Source organism: Callospermophilus lateralis, chromosome 11, assembly GCF_048772815.1.
Source record: "Callospermophilus lateralis isolate mCalLat2 chromosome 11, mCalLat2.hap1, whole genome shotgun sequence".
NCBI lineage: Eukaryota > Metazoa > Chordata > Mammalia > Rodentia > Sciuridae > Callospermophilus > Callospermophilus lateralis.
Window position 1 is genome coordinate 119,559,751 of NC_135315.1, and position 17,825 is coordinate 119,577,575.

Below are 17,825 nucleotides of genomic sequence, written 5' to 3' on the forward strand. Positions count from 1 at the left end.
ATGATTAGAAATAGGCAACCAAGGATTGAGGGGGAAAAAAACAAGAGAGAAGGTGAGTGAAATAAGCAAGTGGCAGATAGTAAGGTCCTAAGAGTAGATCTGGGAATGATTTTGAAGGAGTTTTCAAGAAGCAGGATGGGGGGAATATTACTTTGAACTGAGGAAAAAAAAAAGATTTTGGATACATACCTTGTTTTCCTATTCCTTTTCAAACTTTATTTCCACTTTCTAAAGCTCTGTTATTATGAGAAAATGTGTTTTCATTGACCTAGGTTCATCCTTCACAGCTACAAGGCAAAGGAAGCTGTTGATGGATTGATGTATGAATTCTGCCAGAGAACTGTGTTTAGATCCTAACTTCTTTCCTGGATTACTTCTGCCAGTTCTGCTGTGTAATTTTTGGAACTCAGCATTAGTGCTTGGAATTCTGATGTTATGCTTATTGTGTTTTTTTCCCTGAAGCACTTAAATTATCCCTGTTTATGCTAAAAATGTTGATACACCAGTGGTTTTGTCAAAATCAGAACCTAATGGATTCATTGCACCTAATCATATAATCAGGTTTTTCCAACTCATTAAGCATTTCCGTATTATGAATTAAACTGGCACACCAATTTATTCACCATTGGTACTCACCTTGCTATGAGATGCAGTTGTTAGATAATCATGAAATCAGGTAGTAATTTTTAATTGGGAAAGATGATAAAAGTAGCATTTCCAAATGAATTTGGGATCGCTGGTGTTGTGACTGGGATACCACTCATCCTTGAGAAGTTCTGGAAAGATCTTTTATTTGATGATCCCCCAACAGTATTCCAACAGGTGTTAATAGGGGTTCTCCCAGTATTGTCACTGGTAAATCAATTTGGTAAATGCCTGGATTTAAAAAATTAAACAGTTTTGTTTGTCTGTTTATTAAAACAGGACTTCTCAGAGCTTTTAATATGCTAATGGACATTGTAAATCTCCAAGCAAAAGATATAGTATGTATCATTTCCCAAACTTATTTGACCACTGAACACTTTATTTGAACATACCTATTAACATTTCTTGATAAAGAGTTTGGGAAACATTGTCCTTCGTATTCTGTATTTCATCTTTAGCCTTTAATTTTAAAAGGGAGAGTAAGGTATAAACTATTTTATTTTGAGGCTTTTTAATGTAACTTTCCCCAGATGCTTTACTAAGCTCTACATTGAGTTATAGACATGAAAATAATGATAAGATGTGTGGATCCAGTGTGTGGGGTGTACAATGTATTCTATTTATTTTTTGTGGTGTAGGGCATTGAATGCAGGACTTTGCACATGCTGAGCATGTGCTACTAAGTTGTGTCACCAGCCTAGGCTATGTTATTTAAAATCAAACCTTCATGCCTGGAGCCATCTTGACTTGCCATGGGTTCCTAACTTTTAAATTTTTTTTGTTTGGGTGTGCCTGGGAAGTAGATAGCCAGCAGTAAAGATAGGGCAATCTATTAGTAAGAAAGAAGGATCATCAGGCATCCTCCAATGTATTTATAATATGTATACTTATTTATGAAAGACTGGGAAACCTTCACTGAGTAGAATTATAAACTTTTAACAGATGACAATACAATATCAGGTAACAAAAATTGTTGATTCTGTGTCTCATTTTATTATGTTGAAGACCTCACTTGTAATTGTTTCTTTAAAAGATTATATTGTTATGTCTTGAGTAATTTTAGAGCAAACAACCCAGTTTATATGACTTTTATAAAATAATTTAAGAATTTCTGATATATTAAAAAAGCTTATTAGATAAAACAATAAGCAGTTAACATATAGTAATCACCATATTGTATCAGGGTACTTAATCCTCACAACCTATATATGTTTTATAAATGAGGAAACAGGGTTTTAGTGAAAGTAACTTGCCTAATGTTGCATTGTCTCATAAAAGTGAAAGACAGAACATGACTTTAGAGCACTAGTTTTTACTGCTGTCACAGAGTTGATTTTACATTGGCATTAGATCTAAAGGTAGAAATTACATATAGTAAGAATTACCCTTAAATCCCTCAAGACTATCAAAAAATTCAGTACAGTTATTTTTCTATACTCTGAATAGATCATTATATCTTGGATTGAACACTGTTGTTATTAAAAACTGTGATACCGTATCTTCATCACCCTTAGCACATTAAAATGCATATGTACATAACATCAGAGATGTATAAGACTTGAGTCCACCTCAGGGAATTATAGATTGATGTTTCCTGTCTCAGGATTTTGGATAAATGTGCATTTAATGAAGTAGCAGTCATTTGAACTAATTAAATTGTACCTGCCGCTCATGTATTTTTCTGCATTAGTCTCTTGCTTTCTGCTTCACTATTTAGTCATCCAACATATATTTATTTAGGATGCCTTACTGTATGTCAGGAACTGTTTTAGGTATTATATAGCAGTGTGATTTAGGAATTGGTACTGTAATGGAGAAAGACAATAAATTTGTGTGAATGTGTGTTTGTATATGCTGGTGATAAGTATTGTGGGTAGGAAATAAATGTGGAAAATAAGGAGTGCCAAGCACTGGGGAGGAGGGTTTGCTCTTTTATATACAGCATGGGCATTAAAGGGCCTCTTCAAAGGAAATTAAGGAGTAAGCCATGTGGGAGAGGTAACATTATGTAGGCAATGAAGTGAGAATAAACCGGAGTTACTAATAAGATTGGCAAGGAGGCCATTGAAGCTGGAGCAGAGTTAACTAATAGAAGGATGAATTGTAGGAGATAAGGTTGTAGCAATAGGCCAATTTGTGTGGACCCAGAGTCAGGACTTTGGAAAGCTCCTGGAAGGTTTTAAGTGAGAGACCTAGCATATTTCAAGAATTACCGACAACCATGGAGAGAATAGATCACAGGGCAGAAAAAGACATGAAAGAAAGATAGAAGTTTTTTTTTTTTTTTTAAACCATAGTCTGGGTAACTTGCCCCAGTATGGTAGCAGTGGTTGGAGGTAATGACAAATAGGAATGTTATCAGTAGTCTTGAAAGTTAAGTTGGCAGTTTTATTAATGTGTTAAAGAGAGGGGGGGCAGGAGGGGACACTGAGTTTTTTGTCTTAAGCATTTATAAGAATGGAGTTTTAATATTCTAAGCTATGGAGAAAACTGAGCAAGGAACAGATTTAGGATGGTAGGAGAGAGATATAGGAAACCTAGAGTTTAGTTTGTCCATAGAGAAGCATATAAGATGTCAAGTAATATTGCCACATAAGCATTTGGGTAGGTGGTATTTCAAATCATGAAGCTGGATGAGGTAACCTAGTAAGTGATTCTAGTAAAGAGTTCTGGGAAATGAATTCTAGTGAACTTTTGTTCTGTCCTGTTGTCTGGTATCTGTTTCTTAGTCAAGTTTTTCTCTCTTTTTTCCTCCTCTCTTTGAATACTTTATAAGTGAATTTGTGTTAAGTTGCTTATATCTATGATATAAGATAGTGCACTACACTGCTAGTCTTAAGATACAGCTAAAATTATTCAAACATGTTGTTCTTACATATTGCTTTGGACATTGTGAAGAACTATTTTCTATTTTTTAAATTTTAATTGACATACAACAATTATACATATTTATTGGAAATAGAGTTATAATTCAATACATGTTTACAATGTATAAGTTCAAATTAAGGTAATTAGCATTTCCCTCAAACAGTTTTATCATTTGTGTTGGGAACATTCACATAACTCTCTTCTAGCTCTTTATAATAATATATAAATTATTATAAACATAGTCACCCTGCTGTGCTGTTGGACACTAGAACTTATTCTTCCTATCAAAGTGTTTTGTTTTCCAGTGTCTGATCTCCCTCATCCCTATCCCTGCACCCTTTCTAGCCTCTAGTGACCACTTTATATACTTCCCATGAGATCAACTTTTTTATCTTGAATGTATGAGTGAGAACATATGATTTTTGCGGGGGGAGGGTACTGGGAATTGAACCCAAGTAAACTTCACCACTGAGCTATATCCCCAGCCCTTTTCATTTTTTGAGACATGGTCTTGCTAAGTAGCTGAGGCTGGTCTCAAACTTGAAATCCTCTTGCCTTAGCCTTCCAAATTCTGGGAATACAGGAATGAGCATTACACCCAGCTGAATATGTGATATTGTATTTCTATGTCTGGCTTTTTTTTAATGAAATGTTTGCTGTGTGCTAGTAACTTTGCTAGATACTTCTCTGTATATTACCTCAGAGAAGTATTACCTTAAATTTTATGAAGAGTTGGTTGTATTTAAAGGGAAATAGTGATGTATCTGGCAGAGACACAGCTTTGAAGAAGATATTTTGCATGTGCTATTCTAAATTTCTATATACTATAAGCATATGTATATGAAATATATTTTTATATTATTGAGAATAAATGTGTAAAGGTTTCAGTTGATATTATACAGTAGGAAGAACACTGGATCAGGGAGTCTAGCATTGTTATTATCTAGCTATGGGAGAGGGACTTAGATTTCTCTTGGGTTCTATTTCCCATCTGTAGAATGTGATAGGACCAGGATATTAGGAGGAACTCAGGGAGTTTTCAACTGAAACATAGGTTATGATCAGTTATATTTTATGCCTCCATATCTATGTTGTCCAGTGTAGTAGCCACTGGCCACAATTACCTGTGTAAATTAATTAAATAAAATTTAAAATATTTAGCTTCTCACTTTCATTTGACATGTTTCAAGTGCTCAGTAACCATTATATGGCTAGTAATTACCATGTTGAACAGGAAAGCTCTAGAGCATTTCGTTATTGCAGGAAGTTTTATTGGACAACATTGCTTTATATAACCATTTTTGTAATTTAACCTTTGAAATATCTAGTTAGATTTACTTGAGTTTAGAGGGTGTAATTTACTTTACCAACTTGTCAAATGATTGAAAATAGCAAAATTTTAAAATGATTTTGATATTTTCTAAAATTAAAACATGTTTAGCTCATTTTCATAGTATCATGTTTTTAAATAATTTAAGTTTATAATTAAAAGCTTTCATACATTTGGTATAACTTCTATTTGAACCTGTTAATAGAACTTTTATGTTTGACTCTATATAGTAACAAATACATTTGATAGTAATATAAGTTTTAAAAAATACTATCTATGATAAGAAATTATAAACTTTAATTAAAATTAAGTTAGAGTAGTTCCAGGACACAGAATTTTGTGGTTATAAAAGTTATTTTTCCTTTTTTCTGTTTCTCAATAGAAAAAAGGAATACATCATTGTACAAAATGTAGACTGCAATTTTTGACATGCAAGGAGAAAATGGATCATAAGACACAGCATCATCGAACATTTATAAAACCTAAACAACTAAAAGGATTGCCTCCTGGAACAAAAGTGAGTTCAAATATGTTATATTTTAACATTTTGTATAATAAAAATTAGCTCTAACCTGGTTTTATCTATTAAATATGACTTTTTAAAAATGACTTCATATTTTCATTGATTAATTTTAGATTTCATTGTTTTTATGCTTAGAAAGGAAAGCTTTAACCATTGAGTTCAGTGGTGGGTACTATGTTGAAATGGCATTCCTTCATTAAAAGTGTACCTAGTTTAACTGTTCCTTGGATCAGGGGGTTGTTTCAATATTATATTACATATTTTTGAACTATGTCAGTTTTAGAAGCTAAACTCTAAGAGACTTGATATCAGGAATCTTATTTTATTTATCTTTGTATTCCCAGTGTGTGGCATAGTGCCTTGAATGCCAAAGGTTCTCAGATGTTTGTTGAAATTGTTATCATTTAGTCTACTCTCAGAGAAGCAAGTACTGCTGCTGGACAGCATTGTATTTTAAGTGAGCAAACACATGTCTGACTGCATACTGATGATTGTAATTTGCTTTTCCCTTTTTGCCTTATATACATCTGTTTTCTCTAACTTCTTTATGTACAGTCAGCTCTTAAATATTTGCTCCAGTGGAGGGAAACAGAGGCATGGATAATCCAAAGTGAAATAACCCCCAAAACATTTATATTTGGCTTTGGGTACTTACCTTTGAATGTGGGTATGTCTGGTACTTGAATTAAATAAAATAATATAAAGCCATGCTCTGAAGACTTAGAGCAAGAGAAGCTATCCAGCATTCTTCCCTGCAAACCATTCATTTCATGCTGGAACTAGACATGCAGAACACTAATGTAAGCAGTGCAGTCCTCTCTCATTTTTCCCCTTAATAATAATAATAATAATATTAATGATAATGATACTAAATGTTGTTACGACATCTTAGAATGAGGCTTTCAGTGTACTTTTCATACATTGTATTATTTAATCCATACAATCATTCAGTGAGTAGAAAAGGCAAATAGTGCCCTGTATTTTAGATATGAAGAAGTTTAAAGAGGATATCTTATTTACTCAAGATTACATGGCTTGGAAGGCATAATGTGAGATTCAACCTCAGTTCTTTTGATTCCTGACCTAGTGCTTTTGTATAATACCTAAGCACATGTTTCATAGGATTTCATCATAGTCTGTTCCTCACATGCATGAGGAGAGTATAGTCAAGTGATCAATGAGAATGTTGGTAGCAATTGACCTTTCTATTGTCAACTAAGAGATATAATTGAATATTTTCTATTTTGAACACTAAATGATAAATTTTGTGTTAGTTCCCTTTAAGAGAAGTCTCAATATTAAATTCTTCACACAGTGGAAAAAGTTGATTTAACTCTTTCTTATAACATTTTATAAGTATAAATCCAGGATAATGAGTCCATAAAGGAGAGGTCACATTTACTATAGATCTATTTGTTTTGTAGTTATGAAAGGGTGAGATCAGTCGGCCTTTCTAGAGTTATTTTTCAAGCTTTGTGAAACTTAGACATATATATGAATTTTTTAAAAATTATGTCACAGCATAAAAATAGCTATGGAATGTGCTCTTTTGATAGTCATACAATTTTTATTAACTCCTAATTACTCATTAATAACTGTGTTTAGACATAACTGATTTTACATTAAGTGAATAAATATCCAATTTAACTTTATTTATTTGTTTTGAACATTTGGAGTAAATAAGACTAAATACAATTGCAGTTTATGTGTACTCTTTCAAAATACTTGATGTTTAAATGGTTTTTGTACAGTGATATTGTAATAGTAATATAGTGATTTTTTTTTTGAAGTAAATATATTCTGCATTCTTGTAGGTTACTATTCGAGCTTCAGTTGAACCTCTTCAGTCAGGATCTTCACCTACACCTTCCATTAATGCAAGCACTTCTACCCTTCAGCTCTCACCTCCAAGGACTAAAAATATAACTGCTAAAAATCCCACAAAATCGAATACAAGTAAACCTAATACAACCAAATACAATGCAAATAAACCTAATGGAAATAAGCCTAATGGAAGTAAATCTAAATACAAATAAAAAATCTCTAATATGCAAAAGAAACAAAGTACATTGGCTAATAGCAATAAAAAAAATCAAAGTTAATACTGCATTGAGGAACTTAAGGTGATGTTTTATTCCTAATATACAATACCAATTTAAATTTAAGTATAAAAACATTATACTTTAGTTAATTAGAATAGTAATATGGCTCTTACTGATTACTTTTGTTTTAAAATATATTTATACCATTTTCTTTGTGTCTCCACAAGGTGTTGTAGAGGCATTCACAAGTGCATTGAGTGCTGTTCTGAAATAAAAGATTTTGCAAACCATTTTCCTACATATGTCCACTGTAGCTTTTGCAGATACAATACTAGCTGTAGTAAAGCCTGTGTAAATCATATGATGAGGTAAGAAGAGTTAAACCTGTAAATTGACAACTAAAATTATAGTACAGGAAGTTTTTGTTTTGAATCAAAGTTATCCCTATTAGAAACTAGTTTTTCTCCTCAAAGAGCCAAAAGGACCTAGCAGTAAGGAACTTCTAAGATACTATCTGATGTTATTTTCCAACATAGTAACTCAAGTAATTACTGGTCTTAAATTGTAAGAACGGTTAATTAAACTAATAAAATTAGGATAGGTTTGTTGGAAAAATAATTATTCTGTTTTTTATTTTTCCCTATAGGTATTTAAAAATGGTGATTTTCAAATAAAACTTTAAGTGTTTTAAGCTTATTTAGCATACAAATAAATGTCCTCATTAGGAATATCCTCTTCAAATTAGTCACTTTGAGAGAAGCTGTCGTTTTGTGATGAAATCCAGTGATTACTGCTTCTGCTCATAGAGGAATAGCTGTACCTAAATTTATTGATAGTTGAAACTATTAACCTTTTATTCAACTAGTAGCTGTAGCTTTTTAATTAATAGCTAACATTATTGGAGGATTTTCAGTGATGTTAGCAACTTCATTGAATCTGGTTTTCTTTCTATGGTCCTTCATCTGTCAGGCCATCTATACATACATTTGTTCAGTGAAAAGGAGAGACTATTCTGGTTATGATGCCACCGTTGGAATTCTTTTTCATTAATTCATTTAATTTATGTTGTTTAAGTACCTATCATTATACTATGCTAAGAAACCCCTTCAGAACCCACATTATTTTCATTTGTATTTCTTTAATAGGAGAATATTTTATTCTATCAGGGTGGATTTTTATCTTTAAAAATCGTTATTCCATTATAAATGTGATATACTGCTTATTCATAGTGAGTTTGTTCCATTTAAATAAACATTAGAATTAATGTATAACTGAGTTTCTTGGAGATCATGACATAACCTCTGTTTTACTTTCTTATCATTATGAGATACTGCTTTTCCAGAATTCTCCTACCTTTCATGGCAACTTTAGCCCTTCTCTCTCAGTTTTTCTGCCTTGATGATTGGCCTACCTCCTGGTGTTTTGGCTTCTTTAGTGCCAGCACTTCACATCAGCTTTTAAGTTTTGGGTCCTCTTCATTTCTAGTCTCATGCTATATACTCTTCATTCCTTCTGAATTCTTATTACTCCATGATGTTCAGAGTTTTGACTCTTTTTGCCAGTCTAGCAGCATTCATCTAACTTTATAGTCATCGTGGTCCTCTGTTTCCAATCCTGTTCTTTTCTTTGTCTTCTACATTTTTATTCATGCTCACCTAGCATAAAAGCCAGTTTAAGATTTCAGCCTCTTCCCCTTTCTATCTTTATGTATGCTCAATTCTAGAATACAAGAGTTTATTTATTCATTCTGACTTTATAATCTTTAACTTTGATTAAGACCTATCTCTTTATTTTTCTTTTTAAAGACCTCCTTATTTTTACCTACAGTGTTTGTTTAATCCTTTTTCAGTACCCTAAAGATTTTATTTTCATCTTTCAGTTGTTAACCCAACTTATTAATTGCTCAATTGAAGGTCATCTTTTTCATTTTTCCTAAAAGCTAGCTCTTTTCAACTCCAAATATTTTTCTTCATCCAGATATTAATCTCAGAAATTAAGCTTGTCCCATTTCTCCATAGCCAGTTCTATCTTTTATCTCCTTCAATTCATCATAAACTAATTCAGTTAACTTGTATCTTCATCCCTAGCTCACTATTGGTCTTCTGCTTATAAAAACTTTCAAGGTTTTGTTTCTTTAATTTTAGGATGAGGGAGCTGTGTCCTTCCTGCATATTTTCTTTATTTCTTGTCTGCCTTTTTCCATCAACATTTTTCAAAATGTTTGTTACCAGCTTAATTGTGACTCATTTCTTTACCATTTTGAGTATCATCCCTACCTATCAACTCACACTGACCCTTTAAAGATTATTGTATCATGTACTTATCACCACACTTTTCCTCTTTTTTCATTCTTTACTCCTTAACTTTATTTTTAACGTTGTTGCCACTCACTTTTGAAACGTTTCTCTTTAGTCTCTATTAAGAGGTTAATACCATTTTTCTTCTTTTTAGGTAGCACCTCTCTTTCATTGCCTGTCTCCAACTGTTTATAGTCCCTTTCTTAGTAATTTTAGCACTTGCACTTTCAGCTTTCAACTTGAAATCTTAGAATTTCAATCTTTTGTTTTTCTAAGATCCAAACCTGTGTTTCTAATTATTTTGTAGATGCTTTTACCCTAGACCCACTGGCATCTCAGTAGAACAACAACAACAACAACAACAACAACAAAAGCCAAATATTATTATCTGTCTCAGATTCACATTACTACCATCCCAACTTTTTAAGTTCCATCTCTTTCAGGGCACCATTTTGTGTGAATGTTTAGCTCCAGCTAGAAATAATTTACTGCTCCAAGTTTCTGAAACTCAAGAAGTTCTTTGGATTCACTGTGCATCATGGCTTCCTGAGACTGCCTCCCAACCACTGCAATATCTGATACTCCTATTGCTCTAAACCAGGCCCCATTATATTTTCCCCTAGTATACTTCTGGGTAGAATGCTAATCTCTTATTCTGTTCAAAACACAAAGCTACCTAAGGATGTCTTTTATTTTGCCCTTAATTTCTAAAGGATCAAATTGGAAAGTATTTTGGGTTTCTTAAACTAAGGTTCATCTGGCCTTCCTTATCCCATTTATCATAGGTTTCCTTCCTGTCCTGAAGAACTCCCAAATCCATTATATCTCCAACCATTTGCAGTTGGCTCAAGACATTCTTCTTACCCTTTTGCAAACCACCCAAACCTGCATTTTATTGTCATCACATATACTCCTTATTCATTGTTAGCTTCTTTCTCCTTTTTTTTTTTGTTTTGTTTTTCCTTCATTGATACTGTCGTTTCCTTTGCCTTCTCACTGAGTAGCACACCCTTATTTCTACTTACTGCAGATACTTGATCTAGGTTTGAAGTTTTTATGAAGGGAAGCTTCATTTCTCCAAAAGATGTGTACATTCAGTTCTTACCCTATACCATACCAACTCTGTAGCCTTTCAAGTAGTCTTTTTCTTTCTGGTCTCATACCTGCCCAGTCTTCTATAAAGAGACACTGATCCTCATAAGTTGGCTAATCTTTTCTAAAGTATTTTTCTTCCCATACTTATTTTATATAGTAGTTTTTTCTTATTCTTTATTAGTCCCCATGACACCCTGTCCTTCCCTCTCAGTTCATCTTTCAAATGTCTGGTCAATTCTTTTGAATTGTGTACCATTCATCTGATCTGCCTTTTATTTTGTTTGTGTATGTAGAATCTCCTTGAGAAGTGGTCTTTGTATTTATCATATCACTTACTACTTTATAAACTATAAATGATAATCATTATTTATAATTAGAAGAGGCCCCAATCGTAATCTCTAAGAAGAGATTAAAAAATCTTGAAGCTGTTGAAACATCTTTAAAGTCAGACTCTTTGAAGGAAACAGATCATTAACTTCATAATTATAAATTATTTTTTAAAAATAGTATTACTGGGGTCAGTTATTTGAATTATTGTACTTTGCTAATAGCTTGTAAGTGGTAATCGAAATCACCTGAGAAAGTAAAAATTAACTACTATATAATCTTACTGTTATTCCTCAAAAAAGATATATGAGACAACTTTTTCTTCTACATGTAAGAGAATTAAGTTAATGGACATTACTAATATCTCTTTTTAATAGTATTTATATCACCCAGATTCATTTTCACAAATACTGATTATTACATACTAGGAAGGTACAGTTTGTGTTTTAGTCAAAAGACCTGACAAGAACAATTAGAGAAGGAAAAGTTTATTTTGGAGCTCATAGTTTTAGAGGTCTCCGTCTGTAGATGGTTGACTCCATGGGCCTGGGCCTGAGATGAGGCAGAATATCATGGTGGAAGCAAATGGTGGAGGAAAGCAACTGGGAACATGGCATCAGGAAGGAGAGGCAGAGCACTCTCATGATCACAAAATATATATCCAAAGATGAGCCTCCAGTCACACCCTACCTGCCTACAGTTACCACCCAGTTAATCCCTATCTGGGATCAATGCACTGATTATGTTAAGGCTCTCATAAACTAGTTGAGTCATCTCTAAACTTTCTTGCATTGCTCACACATGAGCTTTGGGAAGCATATGAAACCATACAGTTTTCTAGAAAGTGTGATAGGCAGGTAGTATTGGGGGTCAAGTCCTTGCTGTTAATTTTTGCTAATTAGTAGGAGAAATATGTTTACCTAGGTTAATGTGATAAGCAGATGACTATGAGAGCACAGAGAAGGTAAGAATAAATTCTTTAAATAAGAAGTAGAGAAGACTTTCTATAAATGACATTTCTCTTAGGCTTTGAAGAAAGATGTTAAACGTTTCCAAGTAATACAAAAGCTGTTGTAATGATTTGTTCCTGTTCACAGAGTTCTGTGTCACTGTTGTTTTTTTTCTTGCATTAATTTATGAATATATATTCATTCCACATTTATTTATTAGCATTTATTCTGTGTCAAACCATCTTCTTCTCTTTCACTCAACCATGAATTCTAGGGCAGGCGACTTACCACTCTAGTTATTATATCATCATTCTACAGTTTACTGTCTTAAATAGTAGGTATACCATCAATATTGTTGGATGTTAAGGAAGTCATTCCTTTTGTGTTTCTCAGAAAGTTAAGTTGTTTCTTGCATGGAATCAAGATTATTAAGGAAAATATGGTCAAAGAGGGATTTTGTCCTCAATTTCCTTGAGGTATAATTTATACCTAATAAAATTTACCTATTTGTGAAGAACAATTCAATGAGCTTTTGGTAATTATAGTCATGCAGTTTTAACACTGTATTTTTACTGTATTGAATAAAAGTCTTAGCCTTTTCTGTTTTCTTAGGTGTGTTTTTGTATTTCTATCAACTTTGTGGAAATAGGGAAGAAAGGTAGCTTTTTCCTCCTTTTTATTTGTGAGTTGTGATTCATTTTTCCATTCTTACATTACAAGAAATTGCAATTGTAGAAGTTATGTAATAAATACAGATGAGTCAAAGAGGCAGTATAAATGCTTTTTTTTTCCCAAAGATAGGGAACTCTAAATCATAACTGGATTCAGACAACTAAAAATTTAATTAGGAACATTTGTAGATATTTGGTTCAAGTTATAGATAGATGTGGAAGCCATCAAAAAGACCCTAAAATATAATTTTTCTCTCTCCTTATCAAAGAATAAATAAAAACAGTATACTTATTTGAAGAGAAAGAACTTTAAAATGTCATTAAAAAAATAACTTATTTTGAACTGAACCTGGTGGTACATACTTGTAATCCCAGTGACTTAGGAGGTTGAGGCTAGAGGATTCCAAGTTGGAGGCCAGCTCATCAATTTATGAGAGACCTAGTCTAAAAATAAAAAGGGCTGGAGGTATATTTCACTGGTAGAGCACGCTGGGGTTCAATCCCCAGTAAACCTGCCTCCCAGTCTTGGACTCATTCCTCTAAGGAAACAATGATTTATATAATTTTTTGCACACAATTTCAGGGCTTCCCAACCCCCTGATCTCTCTAAAAACTGTATTTTTGTGATAATATCTTAAATTCATAAATCTCCAAATAATAGTTAACCTAGCTTGAAGAAATGATATTTGAAATCTTCTGAGGCTGTTTTCTAGGGATTATATTTAGCCAGAACATTCCTGTTCCTTTACATACAGGCATCACTGATGTGAGTAGCCATTTATCTAGTTTGTTGGCTACTGCTTTTCAAACTTTAACTTATGTAAGAACCACTGAAAAACTTGTTAAGGCAGTTTCCTGGATCCCACTGCCAGAGATTAATTCAGTAGGTTTGTGAAGAGCCTAAGATTTTGCATTTCTAAATAAACTCTCAGGTGATGGTGATACGGTTTTCTGTGACTTTCAGATATAGTGTGCTAAACTACTTCTGGTTTTCTAGTACAGAAAGCTTTCCTTATTGGCTACAATGTTTGGTTAATGGTTTTTTGTTCTGTGATTAGAGGAAGCATTAAGTTATGAGTTCTGCTTTTTTTCTTAAACCTCTACTAACAATTACAAAGAACTGTCTAGATGTTTGAATTTACAGATGGTAAACAGTAATATTTAGCTGAAATAGTGTGTACTTTCTAGATCAATTGAATTCTGTTCCCCTGCCTCTATACCAGCATGCTAAGATTATTAAAAAGTTATTTTCAAAAAGTTGATTTCTAATAATAATTCAGATTGTAGCAAAATTAATTTGTTAATAAAAATTTAGAATTATTTTAAATGTATAATAAATGAAAAATTTAGTTTGTTTTTTAACTCTTTGAGCATTTCCTTTTTACATAATGGTGAGGTATTGATCATCTAAGTATATCCTTAGGGAGAAAAGTGTGTGTCATTAGGAATTAAAAGCAAAATGGAATATCAGATCAAATGTTAAATTAAACAGAGTTAATGGTTCAGTATTTATTCTGTAGTCTTTTAAAAACTAGAAACTTAAGTACAGAGTTGAAATATGTTTATAAATTAATATAATTATTATTATGAAATAATAGAATTCTATACTAAAATTATTAAAATGTCTTCTGTCTCTCCAGCTTTCACAGTAGTCGTCCAAGTAAAAGGTTTTGTATATTTAAGGAGCATTCTGAAGACCTCAGGTAACTAGTTGATTTTTTTTAATTCTTTCTACTAAACAATGGTTATAATTTACATTCTTTCTTGCATAACAAATTTATTGAAATATAATTCACATGCTGTACAATATGCATTTAACAATAAAATTAATAGGTTATGGTATTGTGCTATATTATACTATACAGTATAGTATAGCATCCAAACCTATAATAGTTATAGTATTATACTGTACTGCTGCTGTACAGCAATGACCACAGTTAATTTTAGTACATATTGGTCATTCCAAACAGAAACCCTTTCCCCATTCATTAGTGGTTATCCCCATTTCTTTTCAACTCTCCCCATTACTAAGCAATCATGAATCTACTTTGTGCCTATGTAGATTAGTTCATTCTAGATACTTTCTACAAATGGAATGATAGACTGTGTATATAGTCTTTTCCAACTGCATATAAAGGTTTATGTATATTGTAGCATGCATGTATGAATGCTTCATTTTTCAAAGTGCTGAATGATATTCCATATTATGAATATGTCATAGTTTAGCCATTCATTAAGTTCATTTTCACTTTAGGTTGTTATAATGCTACATTGTGAACATTTACATATTAGTTTTTATAAGGACATGTCTTTTTATTTTTCTTTAGTATATACTTAACATTAAATTTGCTGGATTTTATAGTACATTGATCCTTTTGAGGAACTGCTAAATTGCTTTTCAAAGTAGCCTCATTATTTACATTCCCACCAGCAGTGTATGAGGGTTCTAGTTTCTTCACAATCTTTTGTAACATTCGGTATTATATCTTTTTTGCTATAGCCATCCTAGTTGCTAGGAAGTGCTGTATCATTGTGGTTTGCACTTTTAAATTAAACTGTCTGGGAGTGCCAGTTTGGAAATCTGAGTGATTCCTAATGGATATTATATTGTTCCTTATAAGACCTGAGATATGCCATTAATCTCTTGGTAAATTTATTTCATTGGTGACAAATGGTGTTAAGATGAAATTCTCATGCATTTGCATTGTAAAATGAAAGGAAAAATCAGACCCACCAACAATATTTGAATATCAAAAAGTTACTTAAGATACCTATTAAAGTGACGCTGTTAATTTTTGAAGCACATATATGAAACCACTGAAATTCTTGAAATCAGTAGTCTTCATAATTCTTTTTTGTTTGTTTCTTTTTCAAATAGAAGTATACATCTTAGCTTCTGTAAAGAAACTATGGATGAATGTTGATAATTAGCATTGGTTATACCACACACTGAATTCAAAATCCATTGAGCACCATTTTTTAAAATTCTGATTTCCTTTGTTTCTTTTTCTTTGTTTATTTTCTGCTTATGTTGCTATTCTCCTTGAAATAACAATATCTTTGTTCCACCAAACTAATTTATTGATAAGTATAGCCAAAGACTTGTTTGATGCTTTGGGTTCATGGAAAAGGAGGAAGAGGGAATGGCATTATGTCTTAGGATCTTTGTGTTTATTATCTCCTATGCATAGTTTACTCTTTCCCAGATATTATATGGTTATTCCTTTATCTCCACTCTGTCAGTGATCCTTTCCTTAATTACTGCATTTGAAATTGTATCCACTCCCCCCATGCTTCACTCTAGCACTTTTACCTCCTTTTAATATTTTTTTTCATAGTGCATTTGCAATACTGTATATTTTACTTTTTGTTTGTCTGTGGTCTGTGTTCTCTTACTACATTCTATGTGGCTTGTGTTTTTTTTGTTGTTGTTGTTGTTGTTGTTCATTTGTTTTTGTTTTTTTAAGCCTAGCATATAGTAGGCATTCAGTAAATATTTGTTAAATAAATTAATGTATATGGAAAAAATATGTATTTGGACAAAAGGTCCCATTTATGATGCTGAGCCAGTAGCTCACAGGAAGATAAAAAATAATGGTTCAATATTAAAACTTTTAGTCTCATTAGAGTGTTTATTGTATTCAGAGAAATTGATTGTTACTTGAGGTACTGCCTTAATAAAGACTTTTATAAGAATGAATAGGATTTATTGCATTTTAAAAATCAGATTTTAATTTGATTTTTACCTCATTGTTGTCTAGCTCAGTTGTGTGTTAGTTTTTTAAACAAATTATCTGATTTTTTTAAAGGTCTGGAGTGTTTTTCTCTCAACTACCATTATGTCTCACATTGGAATTGGTCAATTTCTGTGAGTGGAACTTAGCATATTTATAAAATTCCATATCCCCCAATCTTTGTAATTACTTATTGAAATGGAATACTTTTTATTGTGTATATTATGTGTATTATGCATTTATCATGTATGTATTGTAGCAGGTTCTGTGTAGATGATAGGGATAAAGCAATCTTGGAACTAGCCTTCAGGGAATGTTGTTCATTAGGTGGGAAATAAAGTATGAACAGAAGTAACTATGGATTTTAATAAGTGCAATAAGTTATTTCAGAGAAGTGAGAGATTACTTGGAATGATCTGGATAGGAATTAGGTTTACCTTGTTTTTAAGGATGAGTGTTTTTTTTTAACTGGCAGAAGAAGCAGAGAGATCTTCTAGTTGGAGAAAATAGCACAAAAGTGCAGAAATGAAAAAGAGAAGGCATACAGAAAGTATGGCTAGTAGTAAATGGATGGAACATGATGTTTGTGTGATAGTAATGGATTAAAGTCTGTAGCAACAATTTTGAGCTTACAATCATATTGGAATGCATTGAAAATTAAACTTAGAAAATTTGGACTTAATTCAGAGGGCACTGGAGAACCATTAGTGTTTTGTGTAGATTCAAGTGATACTGAAAGAAAGTTGAATTCAGAGACATACAAGGTGAGTTGTAGGTGCATAAATCATTTAGATTAGGGATCTGAATTAAGGTGGTGAGGTGGTATTACATTGTGTTTATGATGTAATATGGGCTCTGGAATCAAAGTGCATAATTTTACACCTGATTTTGACCTTTACCAGCTCTATGTCCTTGGTAGGCTACTAAGCTAACTCTGTACTGTATAAAAGGGTAATAATTATAACACTTAACTCTTCAGGTTGTTGTAAGATTTAGATGAGATGATATGTTTAAAAGCAGCCTGGCACAGATAAGTACTCAATAAGTTGTTAATATTATAAAATGCTTGACATATTAAATGTTTTAAGAAAGGAGAAAGTCATAGGTGACTATGGTTTGAGCTTTAGTGTCAAGTGAAATGGGACCATAAGAAAGTCAGGAGGAGATGATTTGGGGAGAAAGCAGATGATTTTAGATTTGATGTGCCAGTGAATTCTCTCAGTGCACATATATATCATGCTATTAGAATAGAACTTAAGGAGGAGAAATCAGTCTGAAGTATCCTGTTTGTTTGTATTCATATACTGGTGTAACATATATATTATGTAATGAACATCAAATAT

At 32.3% G+C, this 17,825-nt stretch overlaps 1 pseudogene; it reads left to right on the forward strand.

Annotated features, from left to right (window-relative positions):
* The first annotated feature begins 5,285 nt into the window (after window positions 1-5,285).
* Window positions 5,286-17,825, forward strand: part of LOC143410785 (axin interactor, dorsalization-associated protein-like) — a 54,151-nt pseudogene continuing 41,611 nt past the window's right edge.